General features: G+C 33.7%; 1 long non-coding RNA gene across 1 annotated transcript; it reads right to left on the reverse strand.

Moving 5' to 3' along the window:
* Window positions 1-6,205: 6,205 nt before the first annotated feature.
* Window positions 6,206-8,635, reverse strand: LOC129905992 (uncharacterized). Its single transcript, XR_008770694.1, has 6 exons — window positions 7,693-8,635; window positions 6,931-7,021; window positions 6,794-6,873; window positions 6,527-6,697; window positions 6,361-6,463; window positions 6,206-6,302 (listed from the first exon to the last, which is right to left on the reverse strand). It is a non-coding gene; the product is annotated as an uncharacterized LOC129905992 (long non-coding RNA).
* Between the last annotated feature and the right edge of the window lie 317 nt (window positions 8,636-8,952).

Genomic DNA, 8,952 nt, shown 5'->3' on the forward strand with positions numbered 1-8,952 from the left:
CACCCTCCAGTTTTGAGTAAAATGCAAAAAACTCAAAAAAAGGAAGTTTTTTGCCTTTTTTTGAGTCTTTTTTACATTTTTCTCAAAACTGGAGGGTGTTCGGGCAAAACGGACTTGAAATTCAAATTCAGCGGGTCCAAAAACATATAGAAAGATAGGTCTGGTTCCTGGTACATACAACTTTTTTTTTGGTGTGCTGGCACTGCGCTTTCATCCCCGGCACACAAAAAAAAAAGTTTCATGTACCAGGAACCAGACCTATCTTTCTATATGTTTTTGGACCCGCTGAATTTGAATTTCAAGTCCGTTTTGCCCGAACACCCTTCAGTTTTGAGAAAAATGCAAAAAACTCAAAAAAAGTCATAAAAATTCAAACAATATGCAGTCACAGCTCAAAACTGGAGGGTGACCGGGCCAAACGGACTTGAAATTCGGATTCAGCGTGCCCAAAAACATATAGAAAGATAGGTTTGGTTCCTGGTACATGATACTTTTTTTTATTTTGTGTGCCGGTGTAATCAACGAGACTGGGATCAACATATTCCATTATTCTTGCTGGCTTATAGAAGTGCAACACATAGTTCCACTGGACATACACCATCGGAAGTCCTTTTTAGCTCAACAATACGCCTGCCAAGTGAGATAAAACTCGGATGCGTTCCAAATGAGCCACATGAAATAGATGAGTATGTAGATAACCTAAAAGAAACACTGGCTGACATTACCAACGGACAAGGACAAATATAAAAGCGTCTAGTGACAGGATGAAAATAAGATACGAGCGACAGCAACAGGGTTTCAAGAAGGAGAACTTGTGTGGTTTTACAATCCCCACCGATAAAAGGGACTATCGCCGAAGCTACAACAAAACGTATACAAAGAGGAGTAAGAGGCAAACTAAAGGTAGTTCATTGTGACCGTTTACATCGTTATAATAGTGAAAGAAGCAATGGAGTTGTTCGGGACGAACAATCCAGAGAGGGGGGCAATGTAACGATGAATTACTGAACTACTTTTAAGATAAATGTCTGAACCAGTGCCGGTTTAAGCACTACCGGCACCCCTGGGCAAGATTGCAAGTGGCGCCTCTAAAAAAAAATTCATCTAAAAACAATTTTTTAAAATCACGAAAAAAAGCAATAGCAGATTATGTCTTACCTCTCATATACTTGTTAATGCATTTATTAAAAATGTGCAGTGTATTAACTTAAAAAGGTTAACTTAAAAAAAAAATTAATTATTCATGTCATTTAGGCTCAATTGACAAGACTACCTTTATCTCTGACTTTTTTGTTTAAACACATTTAAAGATTAGGTACAGTTGGTTTTATTTGAACAATATTTTTTCAAAAACTTTTTCAACTAGGTACATTAATGTCGTTTTCAATTGGTATCAATGATTCACTCATTCTGAAATCCAATAAAAAGCTTTGAATCGCTTCCACCCAATTCTAAAATTTAATATCTGTATTGGTGAAAAATCAAATATTTTGTTTTTGTTTTTTCACTAGGAGAATAAAAAACTTGCAGCACGCTTCTTAATGATTCCAGGCGCTTTATAAGTATAAGGTTTGTTCGTTGTAAGCTCTAGGGCACTCTGGATCGTTCCTAATTCGTTGTCAAGCGTTTTTTGTAGCTCCTTTTTCAACCAGAGGATTTTGTGTTTTTGGGTTTTCGGAATTTAGGGTATTCTGGATTTTGGGCTTTCTGGATTTTTAATTTCGGGATTCTGTCCGTCTCCCTTCTCTTTCCTTATTCATTATTATAGGGGCACCTTTACAAAAATTAAATTGGTAGGAGGAATATTAGGATTGCTTTGGTCTTTAAAAAGAAATTGGGGCGCCTTGTTCTTCAAAGATGAACGAAGATTTTGGACACCATTGTCCTTCCGGAAGCCAAATAATTAACCCAAAATTGGGGGGTGCCTTCATTCTTCAAAAAGTTTAGGACAAACAATACGAGCGCCGCGCCGTTGAAAATGTAAAATAGAAAAAAATTGGCGCCTTTGTGAATGTTAAAAAAAAATAAAACATCGATTGGAAAGACTTCGTTATTTATATAACTTTTGTAAAACTTCGGGGCGCCTGCGGCGCCCCTCAATTCTTGCGCCCCTGGGCGACGGCCCAGGCTGCCCCCCCCCTAAAACCGGCTCTGGTCTGAACACACTACCTACTACTGCAAAGGTAATCTCTCCCCTCAAAAAATAGTAGTTTTGCTTCTCCTGAAAAAATAAACTCTTCTTTGGTAAATGGGAGGCAAAGAGCGCCATGTATGCAATGCACAAAGTTTTGTCTTTTTTGTAATAGCGGCTCGAGTTTGATTTGACTTTTCCTTCATTTTTATGTATATTTTTTACTGAAACCAGTTAAACCTTGACAGCAACCGCAACATTTTAGTTAAGCAAACAAAAATTTTCTGTGTTCCATTTGGAGATTTGAAAAATAAAACAATTTAATTTAAAAAATAAATAATCTTTCCAGTATTTTTTGTGAAAATTATTTTGTCTAAACAATCTAACAATTAAATTCTTCGGCACGCCACAAAAATTGATTCCCACCTTCAAAATGTGTTGTTAATTATTTTGCTGTTTACTCGGAAAAGGTTGACACCACTTCACAGCTTCAGCCTTGTGCATTTAGAAAAAAAAAAATCAAAAAAAAGATAAAAAAATCACCACCAAAGTGCAGAGTATTTTTTTCTTTTTCACTCTTCTCAACTGGCCAGGCTACAAACTCGTGCCCAGGGATCTTTTTTATTTATGTATTTTCTGTTTTTACAATATATATAATTGTTGTTTAAAAGAATTGTTTGTTTTAAAGATTTTTTTTATTTTCAGATGAAATTAAAATATGGATTTTAGCAGTACCTACCTACGGATATAAACCGGTGAAATAGTACTCCATTTAAGTACTTTTAAAGAACAAGCTTCAATGTTTTTTCTGTAGTTAAAAAAGTACAGGAAAATATACATCGGAAGCACTTCCAGATGTGCTTCGCTGATGTACTTTTAAAGTACAGTTGTTTGTACTTTTAGTGGAGGAGAAATTTATTTTATCTTGCATGCAAGAAAGAGATATGTCGTTTTCTTTCACTCTATTAAGGAGTACTCTAAATTTTTACTCCTTTTTCTGGAGTGAAATAACATAAAGAGAGTAATTTTTTTCTTTGTAATTGTGTGTGTGACAAGGCAAAAATGGATAATTTCTTTGAAAAAATAGTGATAGCAGGCCTACAGAAAACATTTTATGAATTGAAAAAAAAAAATTAATATTAATAGCATGTGAAGCATGCACGCAAGGCGCAGAAATCATCTTCAATTTTCCTTTTGATTTTCGTTTCGGTGCATCCGCGCTTCTACACGTATTATTTTTTTGAAGACGCAAATTTGAGTTATTTTCTTTGGTTTTATATTGTTCTTGTTTTCGTATGACGACTTCTACAGGAAGACGTAGACGCACGAGATGCACATAAGAACAAGAGAACTATACACGCAAATAATACACAACCGACGAAGCAAATCCCGCAACCGACGAAATAAAATAAAGCAGAACAGCAAAAAAAAAGAACAAGATCAAAGGGAAACGCTTAGAGGATATAATATATGGAGTGCTTGTGCTGTTAGTTCCGTGAAGCTTTTATAGAGAGCTCTAGTTTCTTTAAGTTTTTCGATGAGTGCATGCCTCCATTTTATTTTCATTTGATGGCTGTCATCAACAAGCGTGTTTATTTACACATCCATACATATGGCGTTACAATGTATTAGGTATAGGAACAAGCACTCCATATATTATATCCTCTAAGGGGAAACGTCAAAAAAAGTCACAATTTTTTTTATTTTTCCCTTGCTCTTATGTGCGTCTCGCGCTTTGCGTCTTCGTGTAGAAGCGGACTTCTTTTTACTTTTGGTATATTTTTCATTATGCTTCTGATCGGTTTTTTCAGCCTAATTGACACACACCCTTAGTTTGATTTTATAATTGTAAAATAAAAATATCCCATCAACGCAAAATGGGATTTTTTTGTTATATGGCACAGGATTTTTTGTTTATTGATGAAGAACACTAACTGAAAATTTTTTTTATTCGGTTTTCAATTTCATTTTGGAAAAAGTGAAGAATAAACGAAAAAATGAAAGAAATATATCTGGCGGAATATAATACAGTAGAAAATATATTCATAATGGTTGTTTTTGTTAATAACAAATGAGTTTAAAGAAAAACTTTTCGTATTTTGCAATTTTCAAACGAAATTTTAAAATGTCAAACTTCAAATTCATAAGTGTGTGTGCAAGTCCGTGTGCAAATCGGTGTAAATCTGACTAAAAATGTGGAGTAAATCCGGGGTACTCCGTAGTACTAAAATTACTCCGGAGTAATTTTTTTTTACACTTTTGTGGCGTCAAAGAACACAAAACCTTCAAAAGTGCAAAAATAAGTTCACTCTCATTGGAGTGAAAGAAAACGACAATAGTTGCTTCACGTATTTTTATATACAGAAAGTATATAACTGAGTTTTTTGCCGAGCTCCTATCTTATATCTTTTTTTCAGTGGAAAAGAAGTACTTCTTTTACGTACTTTTAGTACGATCCCTAAGAAATTCGACTGCTGAATATCCCTTGCTGAATATCAATTGCTGAATATCGCTTGCTGAATATCAATCTCGAGTATCATTCGAATATTATTCGAATATCATTCTAATATCATTCGAATATCATTCTCGAGTCTCGGGGTTCCGGTATAAAAGGACAGTGCGGACACCGACCGGATACAGAACAACCATTGACAACCGGGAATGAACGCCCTGAGAACGATAAAGTCAGCCGACTTTTAATTTAAATTTTTTGAAATGTACTTTATTATTTATAAATTGTTTATCTTAAGACAATGTATAACGTTAGGCCCCCTATGTGCCAACAAATGTAAAATTATTATAAGTATATCATATTAGTTATAAGTCAAAATTGTATATATATAATGTTCAATAAACCAAACTTAAACTTAACTTAAACCGACCGGATACAGTTTGATTTGGAAAGTGAAAGAGTACAGTACAAAGTGAAATAAAGGGTTGGAAATTGTTAGTAGTAAATATAAGTGATTTAAAAGTGCATTTGTTTGAGCGAATAATTAAAGTAAATTGAGTTATAATAAAGTGTTTTTTAATTTGAACGAAAAGATACGTGGAAATTAATTAATCGAAATAAGTTTTATTGAGAACCCGTTATAAAACATTAGGGGTATTCACGATCCGATGCAACTGGTCTAGTATCATTGCAAAAGTGTAAAATCTTACAACACTACAACAACAAAATATATGGATTGAAATTTTACAATGGTCTTGCACTTTTGCTATACCCTAACCCTATTGCAAAATAAAACTACAATGGAGTAAAATCATTTTTGACAGATGGCAGCTCACCGTCGCGTCGCCCATGATAAACAGTTTGTCTTTTTTATTCTGTTTATAATGGTTGTCGCTACTCATTTCCCGTAATTTAGTTTCTTTTGTTGTAAAATAATTAGTGAAAATTAATTAACCCGAACAAAACAAAGAATTAAATTATAAAACATGATAAAAAGAAGAAGCAACGGTGGAGGAAAAAAAAACATCATTCATGCTTCAATATTTACTATAGATAAGAAGAGGAACGTTCACGATTCACGATCTATTGTAAAAAAATAAAATTTTACATTTTTACTAGGCCTGTTGCACCAGATTGTGAATACCCCTATTACAATATTAAAACAAAACCACATACCAGCCTTTGCTCATGAAATAAAAAATGTCCAGGCCGGACGGATGCTTATTGTTATTCAACTCAGAACTTGATGACAATGCTATACAGAATTTTTTTTATCGAAATTAAAGAGTCTGTTTTATTTTAAGTCTTTATTTTTTTTTTATTTTTACTGATTCCCTGATTTTTGATGTGGTAATCTCCCGATTTCAAAAAATATTTTATAGCAACACTGGTCCAACCCCTTTCCAATTCGTCGAAATCTGGCTTTCAGGTGACCGAAAGCATTTTCAACCACTCTTCTACTCTTGAAAAGATGAAAATTGAAATTTTTCTGCCTTGGTGTCAGAGACGTACTATATGGATACGGTTTCATCAAAATGTCGGGAAATCTAAAATCTAAAAATAAAAATAAGGACGACTGGTACATTCACATCGCATAAGTTTTTTGACATTGCCTTGAGTATTGGATCCTGGTGGTGCACTTTCAAAGATGAGTTTTCGAAAATTGAAGAGTTGTTACAACGCCCGGGACTGCCAACACTGATGTAGAGAAATCTGTATCTAAATTTCATTACAAAAAGTTAATAAAGAAAATAGACCTTTAATTAAATGTTTTAACCTGTAGTCAACAACAGCTAGTAATACGGTTGAATACCAACCCTTGTAGTTGTAGTAGTCTATTGCGTTTTCAGCGGCAGGTCGAATCTCTATGTGACAACCATCTGAAAATGATAGTTTTGCTGTCAGAAAAAACTAAGTATTTAATTATGAATGAATCTACAAACCTATAGCCCTGAAGCATTGAAAACCCCTCAACGTTTTCTTTTATTCAGTGAGTGGGTATGCAGATGAATAGATTGGATGTAGCACCTTCCAAACCTCCTCACAGAATTCATGTAAAATGTTGCCGACGGTGCACTCTCCCACTCCGAAAAGATTTGCAACGCTTCGGTATTCTGCGGAAGAACCGAGTGTATACAAGGCTATCGCTATTCATTGTCATTCTTTTTTTTATGTTTCGAAGATGGAAACACAGAATTTCAAAATTTTACCTTGTAGTTCGAAAGATTTCTTTGAAAAATTGGTCGTCGTTTTTAGGTATGTCTTCTTGCCAAAATTTATTAGTACGCGTCTGGAAGACTCTTAATTTAATAAGACTTTTAACCATTGTGTACAATATTCAACTTACTTTGGTCCAAACGGTCCTCTTTGTCTTCAGTAATGCTTGTTTTTTATTATAGGCTCGCAAAATGTTTAGGAAACATTGTTGACGTTTTTTCCTGTATAAAAGAATACGTCTATTGAGATCATTGCTTATCACTGCAGCATTGATTTGCAGGGTTAGCAAATGGGATAATAATAATTCTAAATTCATTTTTAGATCAAAATCACATAGATCAAAAAACATAGTATAAAAGTAATCTTATATAAGAAACTCGCATTTAAGCAGAACACGGCTATAAGAAACTTCTTTTTAGTTACCAATATCAATATTTACAATAAAAAAGAACTCCTATAAGAAATTTAATTCATCGAACAAACCTTTATCAAAGCTTTTTTTAAATAATTTATGTAACTTGCCAATTTAAAGCAAAGATATTGTTTTTATCGTTTTTTTTTTTCTTTTGAAGAATTTATTTATTTATTTATTTATTTTATAAGTTTTATTTGTGGAAGAAAAGAAAAGTTGACTTGACCTGTTTAAACAAACTCAGTAGGTAATAAGGACTTAAGTCAAGAAAAATCTTTGTTTACATTGATAAGAACGTTTAATTTATAGAAGAAAGCTGGAAATATCAATGTGATTAAAGATTAATTATTACCAAATGTGAGAATGTTTTTTGAGCTAGTATAATACCGTAGAAACATGAATATTCTTTTTTATCTCCCTTTTTAATTATTTAAATAAAAAAATTGATATAAATATAAAAAAAGAGTTAAGTCAACTTACACCCCACACAATTTTAAAAACTTTCTGATTTATGTAAATCCTTTGGCCCGAATTATTTCTTAAGGACTTTGCACATGAGCTACGAACTACGAACTACGAACTGCGAACTGTGGATGGTCGCATATTTTGACATATCTTTCACATGACAATTCGCAGACAGCGACGAATTGTCAATTGGGTTCAGGGTAATTTTGAGGTTAAGAGTAATTTTGAGGTTAAGTTGCGCGCGAACAATTTATTAGTTGTAGTGTGGATGGTATGTGGAACGCGAATAGAGTTTGACAATTCGTAGCAACCAAACTGCAATTCGTAACTACCAAATTGTTTTTACAAATTTTTCTTATTTTAGCAAACAAAATGCAAATTTTAGTATTCTAACATTAGTATCAATTGGTTTCTTATAATTTGAATCATTTTTTGTTTGAAATTGAGTCGTAGAAATGTGTTAAATCTCGTTTGTTCGTCCATTCGTTCATTCGTTGGTCGCTCTCATGTGCAAAGTCCTTTAAGGCGATAGGACCAAACGAAAAAACTGGCTAAAATCCAATAGCAATCCAATCCATTATCTAACCCATTTGTACCCGGCAGCAAAGAAATATTCTGTGACCGACTTCATTTTCAAAATTTTATATAAGAAATTTTTTTCATGCGTGTTTAATATATAAGAAACTTTCTTTCTTATATCCGAAGTTTGTCTGGGATTTTCAGACTTTCTTATATCCGTGTTACACTGTATACGGGGTATTCACGATTTGATGCAAATGGTCTTGTATCGTTGTAAAAGTGCAAAAGTGTAGAATTTTCTTAAACAAAACAACCAAATATAAGGGGTATTCACGATCCGGTGCAGCAAAAATGTGTAAAATTGCTAAATTTTGTTTTTCTACTACTACAACTACAACAGACAAATTTTGCACCATTGAATTTTATTTTTGCAATAGGGTTGAGGTAAAGCAAAAGTGCAAAAGTGTAAAAAATATTGTAGCCGCACAGCCTTTCAAGTAAACGAGTCCGACCTCGGTCCGAATCGGCTCCGAAGTGAGTTCGACTTCGACTACTAAACGGGCCCCACGGCGGCTCAAATTAGTATGGAAATTATAATTTATAATCACCACGGTGCCGATTGCATATATATTGGTATTTTCACCACGATTTCTCCTTCGACTTTGTGTTCATACACAAAAAGTTGCAAGTATGTGAGTGCAACCTCGTTTTTCGCGTTTTGAGGCCGGAGTGTGTTTTCTGAGCTCGGTTTTCTTG

Source organism: Episyrphus balteatus, chromosome 1 (genome assembly GCF_945859705.1).
Source record: "Episyrphus balteatus chromosome 1, idEpiBalt1.1, whole genome shotgun sequence".
Lineage (NCBI taxonomy): Eukaryota > Metazoa > Arthropoda > Insecta > Diptera > Syrphidae > Episyrphus > Episyrphus balteatus.